This window comes from Nicotiana tomentosiformis, chromosome 9 (genome assembly GCF_000390325.3).
Source record: "Nicotiana tomentosiformis chromosome 9, ASM39032v3, whole genome shotgun sequence".
NCBI classification, from domain to species: domain Eukaryota; kingdom Viridiplantae; phylum Streptophyta; class Magnoliopsida; order Solanales; family Solanaceae; genus Nicotiana; species Nicotiana tomentosiformis.
In genome coordinates, this window is record NC_090820.1 from 104,592,027 (window position 1) to 104,617,065 (window position 25,039).

The window sequence follows — 25,039 nt, forward strand, 5'->3', positions numbered from 1 at the left end:
GTTGTGGTTATTACCTATATTCTTGAATGAAACTGCGCAAAACTGCGCAAAATTGCACAAGTCTTTGGGCGAGTTGCAGGAATTTGCCACCATATTTATATTTATGATTGAAACGTTCCGAGTCTTGGTTGATTTGGTCGTCTTTCGGGTCACCAGAGGCAGAGATTGACCTAGGATTTTAGCCTTATGGGTTTTAGATTTTAGACCGATGACTTCAAGTGTTAATAAGTTCTATATATAATATTTGTACATATTTAATAAATCTTTTAACACAAAATATACCGTTTGCGCAAAAGCGCATAGCTCGTCTTTTGCCTCTCCCTAATTAGAGGAAAAATTTTGATCACCATCTTTAGTCTTCGGAGCTTGTTAAAGTAATTGCGTTGATAATTGATATGGAAAAAAGGGTTACAATATTATGTTAAATCTTAATAAAAGTCACATTTTTTCTTTCTTTTCGCCTTAAGTACATATGAAGAACAATTTTCCACTTCAGACTTATTGGTCTGAAGTGCATGAAACAATTGGTTGCACTTCAGACCTATTTGGCCTTAAGTGCGTTTGAAGTACAATTTTTTCACTTCAGGCTAATTATTTTTAACTTCAGATCTGATAAGTTAAAGTTGACCGTAAAATGGGTAGGCTTGTAAATCTTTTTGCAAAGTGGGTATAGGTTCAATTGTGACCCGAATACCAGGTATAGATGCAAAAGCATCATTCAATTCTTTGAATTGCATTTTCCTTTTCTGTTACTTACACTTGGGGGACAAACACCAAAGGGTGTCCCCTCTTTGTCTCCTTCCCCTTTAATTGTTTTATTTTTCGTTCTTTTTCTTTCGTGTTTTATTAATTTTGCTCAAAATCTCTTCATCTTCAAATCGCTTTATTTCTACTCAGTTAAAATATAATAATAAACACAAAGTAATATAATTAATACTCAAAAGACGATTAAAAGTACTAGAATGTGAGGCAAAATGGTTAAATAAATGCATTTTTTGCCGAACATCAGCTTCACTAATGATTTAAAACACTTATGATTTTTTAACTTTTATTCTGCTTTATGATTATGCTCTTATGACCAGAGGTAGACCCAGAAATTTAACGTGATGGGGGCACCATTACTTTTTTTGTGTGTGTCCCTTAAAGGTTTTTAGTGTTCAGAGTGCCAAATTACTTATATAATTAATTTCAAGGTATACACATATAGATATACAAGATTTCAGCTGAAGTTTATGGGATCCAGTGACCCCTGATTGGTACAAGTAGCTACGCCTCTGCTTAGGACTTTGGTAAAAATTTTCCTATGACCAAATATCTCATTATGAACGTCTTGGTCTTTAAGTGAGGAATGACATTTTGCCTAGACTAGTTTATATTGCAAATTTTAGAGTATAATTGTCATCCAATTTTTGTTTTAACTCTTTTTTGTGCCCATAAAGATGGTACACATGCAAAATTTATTGAATTTAAATTCAATAAAATAATTTGGACTATATTAGTCCAAATAAATATTTTGGGCTAATATAAGTGAATTAATTATTTAAGTCCAATATATATGGATTAAATAAATAAGTCTTAATCCATTGGGCTAGCATATTTAGTTGGGCTACAAGTGATGAACTCACTTCATTAGGCCCAATATGTCATCTTCCTAGAGGCCAAGTTTAGTGCCACGTGTCAAATGACATGGCACGCCAAGTCAAGCGGAAGAGCCAATAGGATCGTGCCACGTGTCAAAATTACAAGGCAAGCCAAGTCACATTAAAAGGCCAATGAAATCGTGTCACGTGTGCAAGTGACATGTTCTGGCCAATCAAATGCGGTCTTGTCACACTTTAATTTGATTGGTCGGAAAGAGTTTGTTCTTATCGTAACTCTTCTCTCCCACAACTATAAATAGGGCTCTTCATAACTCAAAAAAGATACCAGATGTTACAACAAGAAGCAAGAGAGAGCTCGTGGATCAAACGCCGTAAATTTTTCTATAAGTTTCAAGCTTCAAGCAATCAAGTTCATGTTCAAGAAATCGAGTTCAAGCTCAAGAACGAAGAACAAATCAAGATTCAAGGAGTATGAGTTCAAATCAAAGTTTGAGATAGTTGAATTCAAGATCATCGTTCGTGGCAACAACTACATATTCAAGATCAAACTCAAAAAGCCCTTGGATTTATTTACTATTGGAAAGAAGAATTAGAGGATTCATTGAGATTGTACATTCATATTATTTGAAATCAAATACTACGATTGTTGTAATATTTTTCGGTATTGATTATTTTCTTGATGCAAATTTATTGTCTACAAATTCTGGTATGCCCAGTGGGACGATCTCTACCTCTCATCTCTTCTTTTCCATATTCAAGAACAAGATCTAACAATTCGACCATGGAAGAACAACTTACGAATTTGACCAAAGCACTTGAAAAGTTGACCAAGTATATGAAGGATCAAGATACTCGCCTCGAAAAGTTAGCAAGTGAGATCGAGAGATTAGCAAAAGCAAAATCAATTCAAGCATGTGTGGAGCTTTCCGAAGATAAAGAAGAGGGAGAATCCTCTACGAGGCAAATAATCGTGGTTAAAGAGATCCAAGTTTCTTTATAAGGCCTAATTCATGTTGTTCAATTGAAGGACTTCATCATGGGGACAATTGAAGATAAAATTGATCCTCCGATTAAACCTTACCTCGCATATGCAAAGTCATACACACAACAGATTGATAACTTAAAGATGCCTACTGGATATCAACCTCATAAGCGTCAAAATTTTGATGGAAAAGGAAATCCCAAGCAACATGTGGCGCATTTCGTCAAGACATGCAACAACGCTGGCACTTATGGTGATCATCTTGACAAACAGTTTGTTCGTTCTCTCAAAGGTAATGCATTCAATTGGTACACAGGTCTCAAACCTAGTTTTATCGATAGTTCGGAACAGTTGGAGCAAAGGTTTCTCAATCATTTCTATAACACAAGACGCATCGTAAGCATGATCGAACTTATAAGCACTCATCAAGGAAATAATGAGCTAATTATTGACTTCATCAACCGTTGGAGGTTCTTAAGCCTCAACTGCAAAGATCACCTTAGAATAACTTCTGGCATCAAAATGTGCATTCAAGGCATGCATTGGAGTCTACGCTATATCTTACAACGCATAAAGCCCAAAATATTTGAAGAACTAGCAACTCGTGCACATGATATGGAATTGAGTATGGCTACAAGTGGAGATGAAAGCTTTCTTGGATTTGAGCCTCTTGATGAAATAGAAATAGACGATGCTGGGAATGGGGCAAGTATTCATCAGAAGATGAAACTGAAGAGTCTATGCAAGTTATAGTGCTCCATGACGCATGAGCCTAAACTGTAAGTCGTAACGCTCCTTAACACACGAGCCTAAACTTCAAGTTATAATGCTTCTTAATGCACGAGCCTAAACTGCATGTTGTAACGCTCCTCAATGCATAAGCCTAAGCTGCAAGTTATAATGCTCCATGATGTATGAGTTCAAAAGATACATAGTACCCCAATCATTATTCGAAGAAAGAATGATGGAATATAATCCACTTGATTGGAACTTAAAAATCGGGATTACATGAACTTTGTGCCTTATCAAGGATTGGTGGTTCAATAGAGGCAAGCCTCCATGGTAATTTGGCATCTCCAATGGATAGATGTAGACTTTTAGTAGAAGGCCAAATCTTCAATTTGAAGTCCTCAAGTTCGCCGGTCTTCAAGTTGAATTATATAAGCCCTCCAAATCTTCAAGTATGTCGCTCTTCAAGTTAAATTTTGCAAGTCCACTGCCCTTCAAGTTGAAGTCTGCAAGTTCGCCAAACTTTAAGTTGAAGTATTCAATCCCTCCAAGTCTTCATGTCCGTCGGCCTTCAATTTGAAGTCCTCAAATTCGTCGGTCTTCAAGTTGAATTATTTAAGCCCTAAAAGTCTTAAAGCTGAAGTTTTCAAGTCTGCTAATTTTTCAAGTTGAATTTTAAAAGTCCACTGCTCTTCATGTTGTAGCATCTATAACGACCCGGATGATCATTTTGAATATTACAGTCTCGTTCAACCATTTACTTCTCAATTTATATTTTACAGTTATTATATGACTTGCCGGGATAATTGGTTTGGGTTCGGTGAGGTTTTGGAATGAATTGGAACACTTAGTTCCAAGGTTTAAAACTTAAGTTGAAAAGGTTGAACAGATATTGACTTATATATAAACGACCCCAGAATAGAGTTTTGATGATTCCAATCGCTTCGTATGATGATTTAGGACTTAGGAGTGTGTTCGAAAAATTATTTGCAAGTTCGTAGTGAAATTAAGCTTGAAATGGCAAAAATAGGAAATTTAAGTTTGGAAGTTTGACCGGGGAGTTAACTTTTTGATATCGGGATTGGAATCCAGTTCTGAAAATTTTCATAGGTCCGTTATGTCATTTATGACTTCTGTGCAAAATTTGAGGTCAATCGGACTTGATTTCATAGGTTTCGGCATCAAATGTAGAAGTTGGAATTTCTTAGTTTCATTAAGCTTGAATTGGGGTATGATTCATGTTTTAGCATTGTTTGATGTGATTTGAGGCTTCGAATAAGATCTTATGATATTTTAGGACTTGTTGATATGTTTGGTTGAGGTCCCCGGGGCCTCGGGTGAGTTTCAGATTGTTAACAGATTGAATTTTGGACTTTGAACTTTGCAGGAAATTTCTGATGCACTGTCTGGTTTCCTTCTACGCGATCGCGTGAGAAGGTCCGCGATCGCGTAGGCTTAGCTGGGCAGAGGAGAATTTCGTTCTATGCGATTGCGATAATGGGGCTGCGATCGCGTAGCTTTGGATGCCAGTGCATCGCGAATGTGTGAGGCATGTCACGCTCGCGTAGAAGAAATAAGGTAATAGGGGCCAAGCGAGGTTGTGCTTCGCGATCGCGTGGGTGTGAGAAGCTGTGCTTCGCGATCGCGTGGTATTATCCGCGATCGCGTAAGCTTATTATCGTCATTGAGTGATTTTTTTCTTTGCGATCGCGTGGCATTATCCGCGATTGCGTAGAGCAAATGACTGGGTAGAGAGTTTAAGTTCTGAAAATGAGACTTCGTCGCATTTTTCATTTTTAACGATTTGGAGCTCGGAGGGAGGCGATTTTCAGGAAATTTTCAACGAAAATATTGGGGTAAGTGTTTTTACCTCAATTTTGGTCAAATTACCCGAATCTATTGCTATTATTAGTATTTAATTGGTGTTTTAAGTTGGAAAAATTGTGAAAACCCTTAAGTTTAAATTGCAGATTTGAGGATCGAGTTTATGTCGGAATTTGGTAAATTTGGTATGGTCGGACTCGTGCTTGAGTGGGTGTTTATATTTTGTAACTTTTGTCGGGTTCCAAGATGTGGACCCCACTGGCGATTTTTGAGTGAAATTTCGGATTTTGTTGGAAAATTAGTATTTCATATGGAATTAATTTCTATAATTTGTATTGACTGAATTAAATTAATTGTGACGAGATTCGGGGCATTCAAAGGCTGATTTGTGAGGCAAAGGCATATTGGGATAAAGAATTTGCACGGTTTGAGGTAAGTAACACTTCTAAACTTGATTCTAAGGGTATAAATCCCTGAATTACATGTCATGTGAATTGTATGAAGGTGAAACACATGCTACGTGATGGGCGTGTGGGCGTGCACCATAGAAATTGTGAGTTAAAGAAATTCTGTGGAGTTGTAAAAATTTGAGAATCATGTCGTTTTCCGCATATCCTCCACGTGTTAGAGAAATTGAGCTGAGGCTCGTATTAAAGATCATGTTTAGGATACGTGCCAATATTTTGGGACCCATAGGGTCGTGTTGCTTTTGAATTAATTGTTTTAAAATGTACATTTCATACTCAGTCACGTTCATCCATTGTGAGGATATTTATGGGATTGAGCTGCGCGCCGCAGCAGGCCATATTGGCTGTATGTATATTTTTATTATTATTATTATTATACGGATCGGGGCTGCACGCCGCAATATACCTTATTGGCTTTATTGTTATGGGATCGGACTGCACGCCGCAGTAGGCCATATCGGCTTTATATAGCGCTTGAGCTGAAGGAGCACCCCCGGAGTCTACACCCCCCACAATGAGCGCAGATGATTTTATATTCGGGATGAACTTCCCAGGGCATGGAGTTGCCTTATTTATTTATAATTGTGATGAATTCCCTGGATATGGATCTTGTCCGAATCATTCATGTTTGGAGATAAAGCTTCCTTGGGCTGATTGGCCATATACAATACTAAGTGACTGAGTAGTTTTTGATCGTGAGTACATGCGATTTTTCACTGAGGTGCATCACACACAACATGTACATTGGCATGTAGATATAGAGATGTTATATTTCTCATATCATTCAAAATTGATCTAATTTACTTTTACTGAGTTTAACTGTGAAACTTGAAAGTATGCCTACATTTCTGTGTTGTTATTTCTATACTGGACTGTACCTGTTGAGCTCGTCACTACTTTCAGCCCAAAGGTTAGGCTTGTTACTTATTGAGTTGGTTATACTCATACTACACTCTACACTTCGTATGTAGATCCAGGTACTTTCGGATACGGCAGTTGCTAGATTTCAGAGGTTTTATCTGTTGGAGACTATCGAGGTAGCTGCTTGACGTCCACAGACCTTGACTCTCCTTCCTTTCAGTTGTTTGTAATGTCCTACATTTCCAGATAGTGATTTTATCCCTCAGACTATGTTTTCATTTAGATGCTCATGTACTCAGTGACACCAGGTTTTAGTAGTGTTTTATATCAGTATTTGTGAGATTTTTATATTGAATTTAAATATTATATGTTCAAACTTAAAAGAATTTATGATTTATTGAAGTTATCGGCTTACCTAGTATTAAGATAGGCGTCATCACGATAGGTGTGATTTTGGGTCGTAACAAGTTGGTATCAGAGCCTAGATTACATAGGTCTCACGAGTCATAAGCAGGTTTAGTAGAGTCTTGCAGATCGATACAGAGACATCTATACTTATCTTCGAGAGGCTACCGAACCCTTAGAAAAATTTCACTTTCTTGTATTCTGCCATGCGAATTTGTTGGTTCCGGAAATTCGTACAGAGGCCGGGGCCGTGGTAGAGGTCGAGGTGTAGCTCGTACAGCAGTTGGAGCAGCACCTGTAGAACCACCAGTTGCTCTAGCTCATGAGAAGGTTCCAGATATAGCCGAGCCGGCGGGGCCAGCTCGGGCACCAACTGTGCCTATTGTGAATCCAAGCCTTTAGGAGGCTTTAACACAGATATTGACTGTTTGCACTGGCCTTGCTCAGGTGGTTTCGACTCAGGCCGCACCAGCCACTTCTCAGGCCGGGGGAGGTACTCATACCCTTGTCGCCCTTACTCTAGAGTAGGTAGTGCAAGGACTTCAGATACCGAGGGCACTACCACTCCAGCCGGTTGCAGCTGCTCAGGCCCAGGTGGGTTCTATTATGAATGACGAGGAGCATAAGAGATTAGAGAGGTTTGGGAGACTCCATCCTCCAACTTTCAGTGGAGCTGAGTTAGAGAATGCTCAGGATTTCTTGGACAGATGCTAACAGATGCTTCGTACAGCGGGTATTCTAAACCCCAGTGAGGTCTCATTTACTACTTTTTAACTGACTGGAGCAGCCTTCAGATGGTGGGAGACTTATTAGAGGAGAAGACGAGTTGGTGCAACACCATTTTCATGGCTTGCGTTCTCCGTATTATTTTTGGAGAAGTTTGTGCCACAGACCCACAGAGAGGAACTGCACAAACAGTTCGAGTACTTACGTCAGGAGGACTTGTCCGTGACCTAGTATGAGATGCGGTTTTCAGAATTGGCTCGTCATACAGTTTGGTTGGTTCCCACTGAGAGGGAGAAGATTAAGAGGTTCATTAATGGACTCAACTAGCAGTTCTGTTTTGTTATGACTCTGGGAAATGTAGCAGGTGCTAAATTCGATGAGGTGGTTGATAGTGATCTACTGCTAGAGATGGTCCGTATTCAGGAGGGCGATGAGAGGGAGGCCAAGAGGTCTCGTGGACTGGGTAATTCCAGCGGTGTTCCTTCTGGGGAACAACCCTATCACAACAGGGGTCGTCCTTATAGGCCTGCTCAGATGGCTCGTCCAACTCATCATGGCGCATCAGCTAGCCATGGTTCATACAGTGCTTGACCGAGTCAGTCTTCTCTAAGTGCACTTCCAGCTCAGAGTTCATCTCGTGCACCATCAGTCCAGAGTTCATCTGTACCGGTTTTTTCTGGTAGTCATTCTTGTTTTTGATGTCCGCCTCAGAACTCGCCACTATTTTTCGAGAGGGATTTCTATGAGTGTGGAGAGATGGGTTATGTAAGGAAATATTATCCCCGCCTTTCGCGAGGTCTAGTTCAGCAGATGAGTCAGGCTACAACTCCTACACCAGTTGCTTCACCACCCGCCCAGCCAGCTCGGGATGGCGCTCAGTCAGCTAGGGGTCGCCTAAGAGATGGAGGTCGATCAGGTGGCGGTGAGTCCCGATTCTATGTTATTCATGCCAGGCCAGATGTCGTTGCTTCAGATGCAGTGATCAAAGGTATTGTCTCAGTGTGCCACATAGAAGCATCTATATTATTTGACCCTGGATCTACATATTCGTATGTTTCATCATATTTTGTTCGTTATCTGGATGTGCCACGTGAGTCCTTGGTTTCACCTGTTCATGTATCTACACCGGTGGGCGATACTACCATTCTGGACAGTGTGTATCGGTCGTGTGTGGTAACTATTGGGGGACTGGAGACTAGAGTTGATCTCTTATTTCTTAGTATGGTTGATTTCGATGTAATCTTGGATATGGATTGGTTGTCTCTATATCATGCTATTCTGGACTGTCACGCAAAAACAGTAACGTTGGCAATACCGGGATTGCCGAAGGTCGAGTGGAGAGGTTCCCTAGATTATGTTCCCAACAGGGTAATTTCTTACTTGAAGGCTCAACGAATGGTTAGGAAGGGGTATTTGTCATATTTGGTCTTTGTGAGAGATGTTGATGCAGACACTCATACTATTGATTCTGTACCATTAGTGCGAGACTTTCTGGATGTATTTCCTGCAGACCTTCCGGGTATGCCACCCGATAGGGATATTGATTTTGGTATTGACTTGGTGCTTGGTACTCATCCCATTTCTATTCCTCTGTATCGTATGGCACCAGCTGAATTAAAAAAGCAACTTCAGGAACTCCTTGATAAGGGGTTTATTAGGCCTAGTGTGTTGCCTTGAGGTGCACCAGTTCTATTTGTGAAAAAGAAAGACGGTACTATGCGGATATATATTGACTACAAGCAGTTGAATAAAATTACAATCAAGAACAAGTATCCTTTGCCATGTATTGATGATTTATTTGACCAGCTTCAGGGAGCGAGGGTGTTCTCCAAAATTGATTTGAGGTCTGTGTATCACCAGTTGAAAATTTGGGATTCGGATATTCTAAAGACGACATTCAGGACCCGTTATGGTCACTATGAATTTCTCGTGATGTCTTTTGGGCTGACCAATGCCCCAACAACATTCATGTATTTGATGAACATTATATTCCAGCCATATCTTGATTCATTTATCGTAGTATTTATTGATGATATCCTGGTGTACTCACGTAGCTAGGAGGAGCATGCAAAAACACTTGGGTATTGTATTACAGAGGCTGAGAGAGGAGATACTTTATGCCAAATTCTCTAAGTGTGAGTTCTGGATTAGTTCAGTGGCATTCTTGGGACACACAGTGTCCAATGAGGGAATCAAGGTGGATCCGAAGAAGATAGAGGCTATTCAGAGTTGGCCCAGGCCATCTTCAGCTACGGAGATTCGGAGTTTTCTTAGTTTGGCCGGGTATTACCGTCGCTTTGTGGAGGGCTTCTCGTCTATCGCATCGCCCTTGACTAAATTGACCCATAAAGGTTCTCCATTCAGATGGTTGAATGGGTGTGAAGAGAGTTTTCAGAAGCTTAAGACTGCCTTGACCACAACTCCAGCTCTAGTTTTGCCTTCAGCTTCAGGCTCTTAATGCATGAGGGTAGAGTGATTGCTTACGCTTCACGCCAGTTGAAGCCATATGAAAAGAACTACCATGTTCATGATTTCGAACTAGCAGCCATTGTTCATGCATTGAAGAATTGGAGGCACTATCTTTATGGTGTGTCTTGTGAGGTATTTATAGATCATCGGAGTCTTCAACACTTATTCAAATAGAAGGATCTAAATTTGAGGCAGTGAAGATGGTTGGAGCTGCTAAAGGACTATGATATTACTATTATGTATCATCCCGGGAAGGCCAATGTGGTGGCCGATGCTTTGAGTAGAAAGGCGGTGAGTATGGGTAGCCTTGCATTCATTCCTGTTGGTGAAAGGCCTCTTGCAGTTGATGTTTAGACCTTGGCCAATCAGTACGTGAGATTAGATGTTTCGGAGCCCAGTTGGGTTCTAGCTTATGTGGTTTCTCAGTCTTTCTTATATGACCGCATAAGAGAGAGCCAGTATGATGATCCCCATTTGCTTGTCCTAAAGGACACAGTTCATCACGGTGATGCCAAAGATGTTACTATTGGAGGTGATGGGGTGTTGAGAATGCAGGGTCGGATTTGTGTGCCAAATGTAGATGGACTGCATGAGTTGATTCTTGAAGAAGCCCACAGTTCGTCGTATTCCATTCATCCGGGTGCCGCTAAGATATACCAGGACTTGAGGAAACACTATTGGTGGAGAAAAATAAAGAAAGACAGATGGGTTTGTAGCTCAGTGTTTAAATTGTCAACAGGTGAAGTACGAGCATCAGACCGTCAAATTGCTTTAGAAACTTGAAATTTCGGAATAGAAATGGGAGCGTATTACCATGGACTTCGTAGTTGGACTCCCACGGACTTTGAGGAAGTTTGATGCTATTTGGGTGATTGTGGATCAATTGACCAAGTCTGCACATTTTATTCTAGTGGGTACTACTTATTCTTCTGAGCGGTTAGCTGAGATTTATATCCGCGATATTGTTCGCCTACACGTTATTCCAGTGTCCATCATTTCAGATCGGGACACGCAGTTTACATCACAATTTTGGAAAGTAGTACAACGAGAATTGGGGCACACAGGTTCATTTGAGTACATCATTTCACCCTCAGACGGACAATCCGAACTCACTATTCAGGTATTGGAAGACATGCTATGTGCTTGTGTTATAGATTTTAGGGATTCTTGGGATCAGTTTATGCCACTTGCAGAGTTTGCTTACAATAACAACTACCAATCGAGCATTCAGATGGCTCCGTATAAGGCTTTATATGGGAGACGGTGTCGGTCTCTGGTAGGTTGTTTTGATCCGGGTGAGGCTAGGCTATTGGGTACGAATTTAGTTCACGATGATTTGGAAAAGGTTAAATTGATTCAGGAAAGACTTCATACGGCGCAGTCTAGATAGAAGAGTTATGCCGACCGGAAGGTTCGCGATGTTGCTTACATGGTAGAAGAGAAGGTACTACTCCGAGTTTCGCCTATGAAGGGTGTTATGAGATTCGGGAAGAAGGGAAAGTTGAGTCCTAGGTATATTGGGCCTTTTGAAATAACTAAGAAGATTGGAGAGATGGCTTATAAACTTGCTTTGCCACCTAGTCTATCGGGTGTTCATCCAGTGTTTCATGTATCTATGCTCTGGAAGTATGTTAGAGATCCGTCTAATGTTCTGGATTTCAGTACAGTGTAGTTGGATGGTAACTTGACTTATGATGTGGAGCCGGTGGCCATTTTGGACAGGCATGTTCGAAAATTGAGATCAAAGAACATAGCTTCAGTGAAAGTACAGTGGAGAGGTCAGCCAGTCGGTGAAGCTACCTAGAAGATTGAGCGGGAGATGTGGAGAAAATATCCACACCTATTTGAGGCTCTAGGTATGATTCTAAACCCGTTCGAGGACGAACATTTATTTAAGAGGGGGAGAATGTAACGAGTCAGCCGGTCATTTTGAGTATTACAGCCTCATTCACCCAATTACTGCTCAATTTGTGCTTTACAATTATTATATGACTTGCTGGGGTAATTGGTTCGGGTCGATGAGGTCTTGGAATAAATTGGAACACTTAGTTCCTAGATTTAAAACATAAGTTGAAAAGGTTGAATGAACACTTAGTTCCCGGAATAGAGTTTTGATGATTCCAATAGCTCCGTATGGTGATTTTGGACTTAGGAATGTGTCCGGAAAATTTTTTGGAAGTCTGTAGTTAAATTAGGCTTGAAATGGCAAAAATAGAAAATTTAAGTTTAGAAGTTTGACCGGGGAGTTGACTTTTTAATATCGGGGTCGAAATCCAGTTCTAAAAATTTTTATAGGTCTGTTATGTCATTTATGACTTGTGTGCAAAATTTGAGGTTAATCAAACTTGATTTGATAGGTTTCGGCATCGAATGTAGAAGTCGGAATTTCTTAGTTTCATTAAGCTTGAATTGGGGTATGATTCGTGTTTTAGCGTTGTTTGATATGATTTGTGGCTTCGACTAAGTTCATATGATGGTTTTGGACTTGTTCGTATGTTTGCTTGAGGTCCCAGGGGTCTCAGGTGAGTTCCGGATGGTTAACAGATTGAATTTTGGACTTTGAACTTTGCTGGAATTTTTCTGATGCACTGTCTGGTTTCCTTCTATGCGATCGCGTGAAAAGGTCCGCGATCGCGTAGGCTTAGCTGGGCAGAGGAGAATTTCGTTCTACGCGATCGCGAGAATGGGGTTGTGATCGCGTAGCTTTGGACACCAGTGCATTACGAACATGTGAGGCATGTCGCGTTCGCGTAGAAGAAATTAGGTAACAGAGGCCACGCGAAGTTGTGCTTCACGATCGCGTGGCATTATTCGCGATCACGTAAGCTTATTATGGGCATTGAGGAATTTTGTTCTTCGCGATCGTGTGGCATTATCCGCGATCGCGTAGAGCAAATGACTGGGCAGAGAGTTTAAGTTAACGATTTAGAGCTCGGAGAGAAGCGATTTTCGGGAGATGTTTAAGAAATATATCAGGGTAAGTGTTCTTAACTCAATTTTGGTCAAATTTCCCCAATCTATTACTATTCTTAGCATTTAATTGGTGTTTTAAGTTGGAAAAATTTTGAAAACCCTTAAGTTTAAATTGAAGATTTGATGGTCGAGTTGATATCAGAATTTGGTAAATCTGGTATGGTTAGACTCGTGGTTCAATGGGCTTTCATATTTTATAACTTTTGTCGGGTTCTGAGGCTTGGGCCCTACTGTAATATTTGAGTGGAATTTCGGATTTTGTTGAAAAATTACTATTTTCATATGGAACTAATTCCTATAATTTGTATTGACTAAATTGAATTAATTGTGACTAGATTGGAGGCGTTCAGAGGCCAATTTGCGAGGCAAAGGCATATTGGAATAAAGAATTTGCACGGTTTGAGGTAAGTAACACTTCTAAACTTGGTTCTGTGGGTATAAATTCCTGAATTATATGTTATTTGAATTATATGAAGGTAAAGTACATGTTAGGTGGCGGGCGTGTGGGCGTGCACTATAAACATTGTGACTTAAATAAATTCTGTGGACTTGTAAAAATTTGAGAATCATGTAGTTATCCGCATATCCTCCACGTGTTAGAGAAATTGATCTAAAGCTCGTATTAAAGATCATGTTTAGGCTACGTGCCGATATTTTGGGACCCATAGGGTCGTGTTGTTGTTGAATTAATTGTATTAAAATGTACATTTCATACTCAGTCACGTCCATCCATTGTGAGGTTATTTATGAGATCGAGCTGCACGCCGCAGCAGGCCATATTGGTTGTATATATATATATTATTATTATATGGATCAGGGCTGCACGCCGCAACAGGCCTTATAGGCTTTATTATTATGGGATCGGACTCCACGCCGCAGTAGGCCATATCGGCTTTATATAGCGCTTGGGCTGAAGGAGCCCCTACGAAGTCTGCACCCCCCACAGTGAGCGTAGATGATTTTATATTCGGTATGGACTTCCAGGGCATGGAGTTGCCTTATTTTTTTTATAATTGTGATGAATTCCCTGGACGTGGATCTTTTCCGAATCATTCATATTTGGGGATAAATCATCCATGGGCTGATTGACCATATACAGTACTGAGTGACTGAGTAGTTTGTGATCGTGAGTACACGAGGTTTTCCACTAAGGTGCATCACATACAGCACGTACATTGGCATGTAGATATAGAGATGTCATATTCCTCATATAATTCAGAATTGATCTATTTTACTTGTATTGAGTTTAACTGTGGAACTTGAAAGCATGCCTACATTTCTGTATTGTTATTTCTATATTGGTCTGTACCTATTGAGCTCGTCACTACTTTCAGCCCAAAGGTTAGTCTTGTAACTTATTGAGTTGGTTGTACTCATACTACACTCTGTACTTCGTGTGCGGATCCAGGTACTTCCGGATACGACGGTTGCTAGATTTCAGAGGTTTTATCTATTGGAAACTATCAAGGTAGCTGCTTGACGTCCGCATACCTTGACTTTCTTTCCTTTTAGTTATTTGTATTGTCCTACATTTCTAGACAGTGATTGTATCCCTCAGACTATGTTTTCCTTTAGATGCTCGTGTACTCAGTGACACCGAGTTTTGGGAGTGTTTTATATTAGTATTTGTGAGATTTTTACATTGAATATTATGTTTTCAAAATTAAAAGAATTTGTGGTTTATTGATGTTATCGGCTTGCCTAGTATTAAGATAGGCGCCATCACGACATGTGTGATTTTGGGTCGTGACAGCATCAAAGTCCACCAAATTTTCAAGTCCGTCAAATCTTCAAACTTGTTGGTCTTCAAGTTGAAATCTACAAAGTGCGACGAGTCTTCGTGTTGATATTTTCTAATTTGGTGGACCTTAATTTGGTCTCTTCACGGTTTTGTCTTTAAAAGGAACTATAATTTTTCAATCGTAAGGTGGACGTTGAAGTCCCTTTGCACCTTAAGTTGACCTCTTCGCGGGTTTGTCCTTAAAAGGAACTATAATTTTTCAATCTTAGGGTGGACGTTTAAGTTCCTTTGCACCTTAAGTTGGCCTCTTCATGGATTGATACTTCTATATGTTGTCATGGATTGATATTTCTATATGTTGTCATGAATTTAATACTTCTATATGTTGTCATGGATTTGATATTTCTATACGTTGTCATGGATTTGTCCTTCCATATATGTTGTCATGGATTTCTACTTCTGTATACCGTTACAGATTTGTCCTCCCATATGATATTGAAGATTTGTCCTTCTATTTTCTGCCATGAATTTTTTCTTCTATGTGCATCTAATCTTGTTGACGAAGATATCTCCATTGCCTACAACAATAAAAAAGAAGGCAACAAAAAAATACAAGTACAAGAAAGGTAGTTACCTGTTAAGGCATGTTAGATTCGAAAATTAAGTTCAAAGTATTGTTTATAATAATCTGGCATGATGCGGGCCATGATTTTTGGTGACAACGAAGCACTCTAAGTCTAGTTTCTATCAATTAAAACGGTTTTCAATTCAGACATTCTAACATCGAGATATAAAGGTTTTGGTAAAGCCGCGATAATCTGAGACTATTGGCGCGTTAGAATATAGAGCCGAATTCAAAAATACATCTAGAATGATCTTGAAAGTGTTTATTACTAAATTTCGGACATGTTGTAGATCTTGAACTCTAATTTCTGATAAATTAAATGGTTTGCAATTTTGAGGTTCCTACATCAAGATATAAAACGTTTGGCAAAGCCGCGATAATCTGAAACTGTTGGCGCGTTAGAATGTAGAGTCAGCTTCAAAATATCATCTAGAATGATCCTGAAAGTGTTTAATTATGAATTTAGGATATATTGTAGATCTTGAACTCTCGGTTCTGATAAATCAAACGATTTGTGATTCCAAGGTTCCTACATCAATATATAAAACCTTTGGTGAAGTCGCACAAATCTGAAAATATCAGCATGATAAAAATTAAGGCTAACTTCGAAAGCTCTCCTAGGGTGATCCGCAAAGATTCTAATTCTAAATTTTGGATATGTTCAAAACCTAAAAGTTTAGCTTTTATAGAATCAAACAGACTGTGATTTGAATTTTTTTACAGTAAGATATCAATTTATACCACAAGATGTGATGTCGATAAAAGGGTGACGAAAATTGAAAAGAAAAGAAGAAGAAATTACCTTCAACTCTTCCAAGCATCAAAGGCAGATTCGAACAACTCGCAAACTCCATAAATCGATGTTCAACAAAGGAAGAACCTTCAGCTATTTATAGATTGTCAAAATAGGCTATGAAGAGTAAATTCTCGATGTGGGATTGTACAGTTATCTCGTAAATAGAGTTAAAGTACATTTGTCATTATTGGGCTAGCATTAAGGCGGTTAGAGCTCTCCTATTTTTAGCAGAATTCGACTTGGACGATGATATTGTAGGAAGATATCTTTGGGTGCCTTTGCTTCTCAAAGTCCTAATGCAATAATCTATTTGTTTGATCCACATGGAACTTTTTTTGAGGATGTATCTAAGGAGTCATATGACCAAGGCTTAATGTCATAATCACTCTGCAAGTTCATGAAACGTGCATAAAGGTTGCTAAATCATAGAAATTTATTCCACATATTTGCTAATTAAGTCTAGTTTTAAAATCAAATTCTATCACTACCAAAGCACCCTTAAAAGAGAGAATGTTAAAATTAAAACCTCAAACAAGTTTCGCTAATGGAGTTCAAGCGGGACCTTGTGGTACTTCAAGCCTAATTTTCAAATTATGTACCCGACAAGTTATGAAGTAAGGGTATTTGTAGGCATGCAAAATTTATTGAATTTAAATTCAATAAAATAATTTGGACTATATTAGTCCAAATAAATATTATGGGTTAATATAAGTGAATTAATTATATAAGTCCAATATATATAGATTAAATAAATAAGTCTTAATCCATTGGGCTAGCCCATTTAGTTGGGCTACAAGTGATGAACCCACTTCATTAGGCCCAATATGTCATCTTCCTAGAGGCCCAGTTTGGTACCACATGTCAAATGACGTGGCACGCCAAGTCAAGCGGAAGATCCAGTAGGATCGTGCCACATGTCAAAAAGACAAGGCAAGCCAGGTCACATTAAAAGGCCAATGAAATCGTGCCACATGTGCAAGTGACATGTCGTGGCCAATCAAATGCAGCCTTGTCGTACTTCAATTTGATTGGTCGAAAAGAGTTGGTTCTTATCATAACTCTCCCCTCCTACAACTATAAATAGTAGTCTTCATAACTGAGAAAAAATACCAGAAGTTATAACAAGAAGCAAGAGAGAACTCGTGGATCAAACACCGTAAATTTCTCTATAAGTTTCAAGCTTCAAGCAATAAAGTTAAAGTTCAATAAATCAAGTTAAAGTTCAAGAACGAAGAACCAATCAAGATTCAAGGAGTACGAGTTCAAATCAAAGTTCATACTAGTTAAATTCAAGATCATCGTTCGTGGCAACAACTATATATTCAAGATCAAGCTCAAAAGGCCCTTGGATTTATTTAGTATTGTAAAGAAGAATCAGAGGAATCATAGAGATTATACACTCATATTATTTGAAATCAAATACTATGATTGTTGCAATATTTTTTGGTCTCGATTATTTTCTTGACGCAAATTTATTGTCTACAAATTCAGACACACCCAGTGGGATGGTCTCTACCTCTCATCTCTTCTTTTCCAAGTTCAAGGACAAGATCTAACAATTCAACCATGGAAGAACAACTTGCGTATTTGACCAAAGCACTTGAGAAGTTGACCAAGTATATAGAGGATCGAGATATTCGCCTCGAAAAGTTAGCAAATGAGTTCGAGAGATTAGCAAAAGCACGTGTGAAGCTTTCCGAAGATAAAGAAGAGGGAGAATCCTCTGCGAGGCAAATGATCGTGGTTAAAGAGATCCAAGTTTCTTCAGAAGGCCTACTTCATGTTGATCAATTGAAGGACTTCATCATGGGGACAATTGAAGATAAAATTGATCCTCCAATTAAATCTTACCTCGCATATGCAAATTCATACACACAACAGATTGATAACTTGAATATGCCTACTGGATATCAACCTCCAAAGCTTCAACAATTTGATGGAAAAGGAAATTCCAAGCAACATGTCGCATATTTCGTCGAGACATGCAACAATTCTGGGACTTATGGTGATCATTTTATCAAACAGTTTGTTCGTTCTCTCAAAGGTATTGCATTCAGTTGGTACAGAGATCTCGAACCTGGTTCTATTGATAGTTGGGAACAGTTAGAGCAAGAGTTTCTCAATCGTTTATATAGCACAAGACGCATCGTAAGAATGATCTAACTTACAAACACTCATCAAGGAAAGGATTAGCTAGTTAATGACTTCATCAACCGCTGGAGGTGTTTAAGTCTCAACTGCAAAGATCACCTTAGCAAAATTTTCTAGCATCGAAATGTGCATTTAAGGCATGCATTGGAGTCTACGCTATATCTTACAAGGCATAAAGCCCAAAATATTTGAAAAACTAGCAACTCATGCACATGATATGGAATTGAGTATGGCTACTAGTGGAGATCAAAGGTTTCCTGGCTTTGAGCCTCTTGATGAAATAGAAACAGACGATGCTGAGAATGGGGGCAAGTATTCATCCGAAGATGAAACTGAAGAGTCTATGCAAGTTATAGTGCTCCATGACGCATGAGCCTAAACTGCAAGTCGTAACGCTCCTTAACGCATGAGCCTAAACTGCAAGTTATAATGCTCCTTAATGCACGAGCCTAAACTGCATGTTGCAATGCTCCTCAACGCACGAGTCTAAGCTGCAAGTTATAATGCTCCATGACGCATAAGTTCAAAAGATACATAATACCCCAATCATTATTCGAAGGAAGGATAATGGAATATAATCCACTTGATTAGAACTTAAAAATCAGGCTTACATGAACTTTGTGCCTTATCAAGGATTGGTGGTTCAATAGGGGCAAGCCTCCATAGCAATTTGGCATCTCCGATGGATGGATGTAGACTTTTAGTAGAATGCCAAATCTTCATTTTGAAGTCCTCAAGTTCGCCAGTCTTCAAGTTTAATTATATAAGCCCGCCAAATCTTCATGTATGTCACTCTTCAAGTTAAATTTTGCAAGTCCACCACCCTTCAAGTTGAAGTCTGCAAGTACGCCAAACATTAAGTTGAAGTATTCAATCTCTCCAAGTCTTCATGTCCGTCGGTCTTCAATTTGAAGTCCTCAAATTCGCCAGTCTTCAAGTTGAATTATTTAAGCCCTAAAAGTCTTAAAGCTGAAGTCTTCAAGTCTGCTAATTTTTCAAGTTGTGTTTTAAAAGTCTATCACTCTTCAAGTTGAAGCATCAAAGTCCGCCAAATTTTTAAGTCCGTCAAATTTTCAAACTCGTTGGTTTTCAAGTTGAAATTTGCAAAGTCCGATGAGTCTTCAAGTTTATGTTTTCTAATTTTCCAATCTTAAGGTGGACATGTTAGTCCCTTTGGACCTTAAGTTGGTCTCTTCACTAGTTTGTCTTTAAAAGGAACTATAATTTTTCAATCTTAAGGTGGACGTTGAAGTCCCTTTGCACCTTAAGTTGACCTTTTCGCGGGTTTGTCTTTAAAAGGAACTATAATTTTTCAATCTTAGGGTGGAAGTTTAAGTCCCTTTGCACCTTAAGTTGGCCTCTTCATGGATTGATACTTCTATATGTTGTCATTAATTTGATCCTTCTATATGTTATCATGGATTGATACTTCTATATGTTGTTATGAATTTGATACTTTTATATGTTGTCATGGATTTGATATATCTATATGCTGTCATGGATTTGATATTTCTATATGTCATGGATTTGTCCTTCCATATATGCTGTCATGAATTTCTCCTTCTATATACCGTCATGGATTTGTCCTCCCATATGATGTTGAAGATTTGTCCTTCTATTTTCTGCCATGAATTTGACCAGCCGAAAGGTGCTTGAAATGAGGTTCAATACGCTCAAAGCTCATGAATTGCATCATCATCAAACTATTCATGTTCCCGAGCATAATAAATAAATAATATAAATATTACTCCTAAATAAAAAATAGCTAGACAAAACTAATTACTCTATGTATTTATTAAAGCCTCTAACTTGAAAATTAAACTAGATTAGATGAAAAATATATTCTTTGTAAATTTTCTTTCTTTTGCAAAATGAAAACAAAATTGATCTCCTAATAATAATAATTCTTTTTTTTTTGTGGTTTTCAATTTACAAGTAAAACCTATTAAAAACGAAAGTAAAAGTAAAAAAGTCAAGATTAAATCTACCAAATATTTAAACGCTAAAAAGTGTGAAAAACTCGGGTATGATAAGATATTATATATTTACATTCAACATTTCTGCATGTTGAGCAAGTTCATTGAAACGTTTGTTCCAAATAATTCTGTTGTTGCAAATGTATTTTAAATCTTTAGCTTCATGTAAAGATTTGTCATTTTATTTTAGCACTTGGGTTGTACATGATTCTATTTTAGCTTTTGAAATGCTAGTGGCGACAAACATTATTATTTCATTTCTAATTAAATTAATGTTGCAAAATGGTGGATCACAAAACTTAGTAGATATTGCACTACTTTTCACCACACATATGTTGAGAAAATGAAAGCAAGACTTGGAATGTCTTTGGACCGATTAGAGGAATAATTTGCCACCTCATTTACGGTTGCAAGACTTGGCTGATTTGGTTTTCTCCATTTCCACATAACCTGGAAAATTTCCCTACAAAGACATGTGTAATTTTTTCTTTAAAAATACAAATTCATAAAAATATGCTCTGAAACAAGTACAATCTTCAAATAATTCAATTTAGTTCTACTAATACTGATATGAACGAATGAATGAAGAAAAGTATTTTTTTCTTAAAAGAAATCCAATTTTGGTCTGTCTAGATTTGATTTTACTCATGGTAGCACATATATCCTAACTGTATATTTTGGCACGAATCCTACGCACAAGTCCGGAGTTTTTTTTAAAATTAAATTTGCTTTATATATTTCTAATAAGTCAAGCTTTATGGCAACAATAGATAGCAAATGACACACGCTTCTGTAAAATGATTAAGCAAGAAGGGTAAGTATGTTTTTATTTTAATCACAAATCTATTTCTTAATGCCTAGGTTAAAGAACTTTGTCATTGCAACCAAGAATTCTCTTATTTAAGTTCAATTTATAATTCATACATAGTATTTAATTGGTAACCAAGCAGTTTTCGCTAACAGAACAACTTACGAAACAATGTTTCGCTCGCTCAGGTTTTTGCACATAACATAGAGTGCATTTTCTATTCTAATAGAAAGTATTATGAGTAAATCTATATCTATATCTATCATATTATCATATAATATATTATACTAAAAGTAGACCGCTCCTAACTTCAAAGTTAAAGCACGATAATACCCTTTAAATCCCGAGTTACCATTTTATCCTTAAAAACACTCAATTAAATAATATTTTGATTACATTAGAAGTTAGCCGATTGATGATGTAGTACTTTAATGCTACATTATATCAATTCAAGGAATCTAATTAGGCTTGAGCCCATTCATATTGTCCTTCAATTACTCCCAAAAACGATTCTCATAGAAACGCCTACACACATATACCTGTTTCTCTGCCTACAAACGCCAGTTTGAAGAATCCTGGATAGAAATTAAGGGTCCATCAAACTGTATAAGAAAACCCGGTTCTCTATCAGTTCCCACAATACACATCAGTAAATAAAAAATACACAATATTTACATGGAGAACTCCCAGTTCATGGGATTAAAAACTATGACCTTCCTTAGTAGAATTTCAACTTCACTGACTGAGCAACTTTCATATTACAACCTATTGCAATTTAGGAATTAAACTCATAATCCCTTACCCCTTACAACAACTCTATTGTAAGCCTTTTGTAATAACTCTATTACAAAGCCACACACTTGACTAATTCTAGCCAAACAACAACAAGCAATAATGGTTTAAAAGATGTCCTGCTGAATGCTTCTAAAATATTATGTAGGAATTACAAGTCGATAACATAAAACAAAGACACAACAATACTAAAAGACGCAAGACATAATCAATGCTGGGATCTGGTCCTTTCTTTTGTAGCTGCTTTGTTCTTCAATGCACTTGAGAAGACAAGGGCGGCTACACACTTGAGAGAATCAATATTTAGGTTTTCAAGTTATAAATCAAAACCTTGCATCATGTTGATAATATATATGTGAGGTCATGAGAGATGATGCAAGGGAGTGTCCGGTATCAAGCAAGCTTCAACAGTGCTGCTGTACTGATACGAGTACAGTGCAACAGCTTTATCAGATGTATAGTTGACTTGTACGGCGACCGGAGGAACTGATCTCATCTTTTCCCTTTGTTGTTCCCTTATCTGATTTCCTTGAGAATTAAACCAAACATCTAATTAGTTACAATGAGCGCATGGAAGCTAATTGTATTAAGTTCCTTATCTGGTTCTTTCATGAAGATTGACAAATCATCAAAAGTAAAATCGCATAACTTATCAATTTTCCCCTTTTTGATGACAAACTTAGAATTGATATTCCATTTTGAGAAACAGATTTCCACATATTCCCCCTACGAGCCAGATACATCTTACCTTCCGTGCCTTCAATTTTCTTCCTCATTTTGGCTTCATTAAAAGAATTTAGACAGTCAAATGCAAAAAGAAGTCCAACAATATTAACTCATGCCACTTGTGTGCACATAACATGACTAAAAACAGAACACAAGAGTATAACATTGAATAAATTAGACAACCATGCTCATTAATTAAGGGAAAGAAGGAAAACAGAGGAGCAGTAGTACCTTAATTACACAAATAATACAATTCAAATAAAAACAAAAGTACCACAGTCGATAATTTGAAGCAACAAAAAGACATCTTTTAAACCATTATTGCTTGTGGTTATTTGACTAGAGTTAGTCAAGTGCGTGGCTTTGTAATAGACTTATTACAAAGGGCTTACAATAGAGTTGTTGTAAGGGGTGAGGTATTAAGAGTCGCATTCCTAGATTGTAATAGGTTGTAATCTGAAAGTTGCTCAGTTAGTAATGTTGAAATCCTACTAGGGTAGGTTGTGGTTTTTAATCCCGTGAGCAGGGATTTTTTCATGTAAATATTGTGTGTTCTTTATTTACTGTTGTGTACTGTGAGAACTGATAGAAAACCAGGTCCTCTATACAGTTTGGTCGACCCTTAGTTTTTATCAATTGGTCTCAGAGAAGGTTCTTTCTAAATGGTTAGCACCTAGAAATGATCTATATGGCTGTTCCACCAAACTTTGAAGGACAATCAACCTACAGACCACCGAGATTCAACGATCAATACTATGGCTGTTGGAAAACAAGAGTGCATGACTTCATCATGGCTGAGGACTCATAGGTGTGGGATGTTATCCGCGATGGTCCTTTTGTTCCAACGAAAACAGTTGGAGAAGGAACAGTTACAGTCCCAAATACAAGGAAAGAGTACAACGATGTTGATCGAAAGGCTATTGAGAAGAACTTCAAGGCAAAGAAGATTCTTGTTTGTGGGATTGGACCTGATGAATACAATGGTATTTCAGACTGTCAGTCTGCTAAGGAGATCTGAGAAGCTCTCCAAACTACCCATGAGGGAACTACTCAAGTTACACAGTCCAAAATCGATATACTTACTAATGAGTACGAGCTTTTCAAGATGAAGGAGGATGAGTCTATTCAGGACATGCACACACGCTTCACCTCAATTATCAATGAGCTTCACTCCCTTGGAGAAGTCATCCCTAGAAACAAGTTGGTCCGAAAAATACTCAATGTGTTACCAGGTTCTTGGGAGAGTAAAGTGAATGCTATTACTGAAGCCAAAGATCAGTAGAAGCTGACCATTGATGAACTTATTGGAAATCTGAAAACCTATGAGATGAAGAAGAAGAAGAAAGATCTAGAAAGAAGAGAGTCCAAAAAGGAGAAGAATATGGTTCTCAAGGATGACAACAATGACTTAAGTGGCGATGAGACAGACATGGCCTATCTCACTCGAAGATTCCAGAAAATGCTTCGTAGAAATAGAGGAATCCCCAAGAGAGGTAGTTCCAGCAGAAATACCAAAGAAAATGATTGTTGTCACAAGTGCGGGAAGCTAGGACATTTATTAAAGAGTGTCCTCTTCACAAGCAGGACCGCTACAAACACAATGCTGACAATGTGGTCAATAGGAACCCGGTCATCGACATGAAATTCAAAAGAAGAGATGTTGCTGACAGTGTTGTGAAGCAAGCTCTGGCTGCCTGGGGAGATTCCTCTAGTAAATCTGAGGGTGATGATGACCAAGGAGACACCTCGATGATGGTTGTTGAAAGTGAATCTATAGAGTATGATTCTATATTTGCACTCATGTCAAAATTTGATGATGATGAGGTAAACTTTCTTGACGTTCAAAGAAACTTGAAAATTTATTCTCAAAAGAAACTGGTTTCTTTAGTAAATATTTTGATTGATGCTTATCACAACCTTATTAATTATAAAAATGCTTTAACTGATGAAATTGTAGAGGTAGAACAAGAGAGAGATGATTTGGTGGTTGTAGTTACAGATTTGAAGAAAACAGTGGAAGAAATACAACAACAACAACAACAACCCAGTAAAATCCCATTAATGGGGTCTGGGGAGGGTAGTATGTACGCAGACCTTACCCCTACCCCGAAGGAGTAGAGAGGCTATTTTCGAAAGACCCTCGGCTAAAAAAAAATAAAGACAAAAGGACAAAAAGGGAGACAATATTAGTATCACAACAATACTCATAGGATAAATAGCAATACCATGAAATCCAGAAGAAAGATGCAAATCAAAGGGAGACAATATTAGTAAATATTAGTATCGCCACAACAATCATAAGAAAAATAGGAACACCGTGAAATCTAGAGGAAAGATGCAAAGCAAAAGCGATAGCTAGTAAATAGGACATACACTAAAAAGCGAAA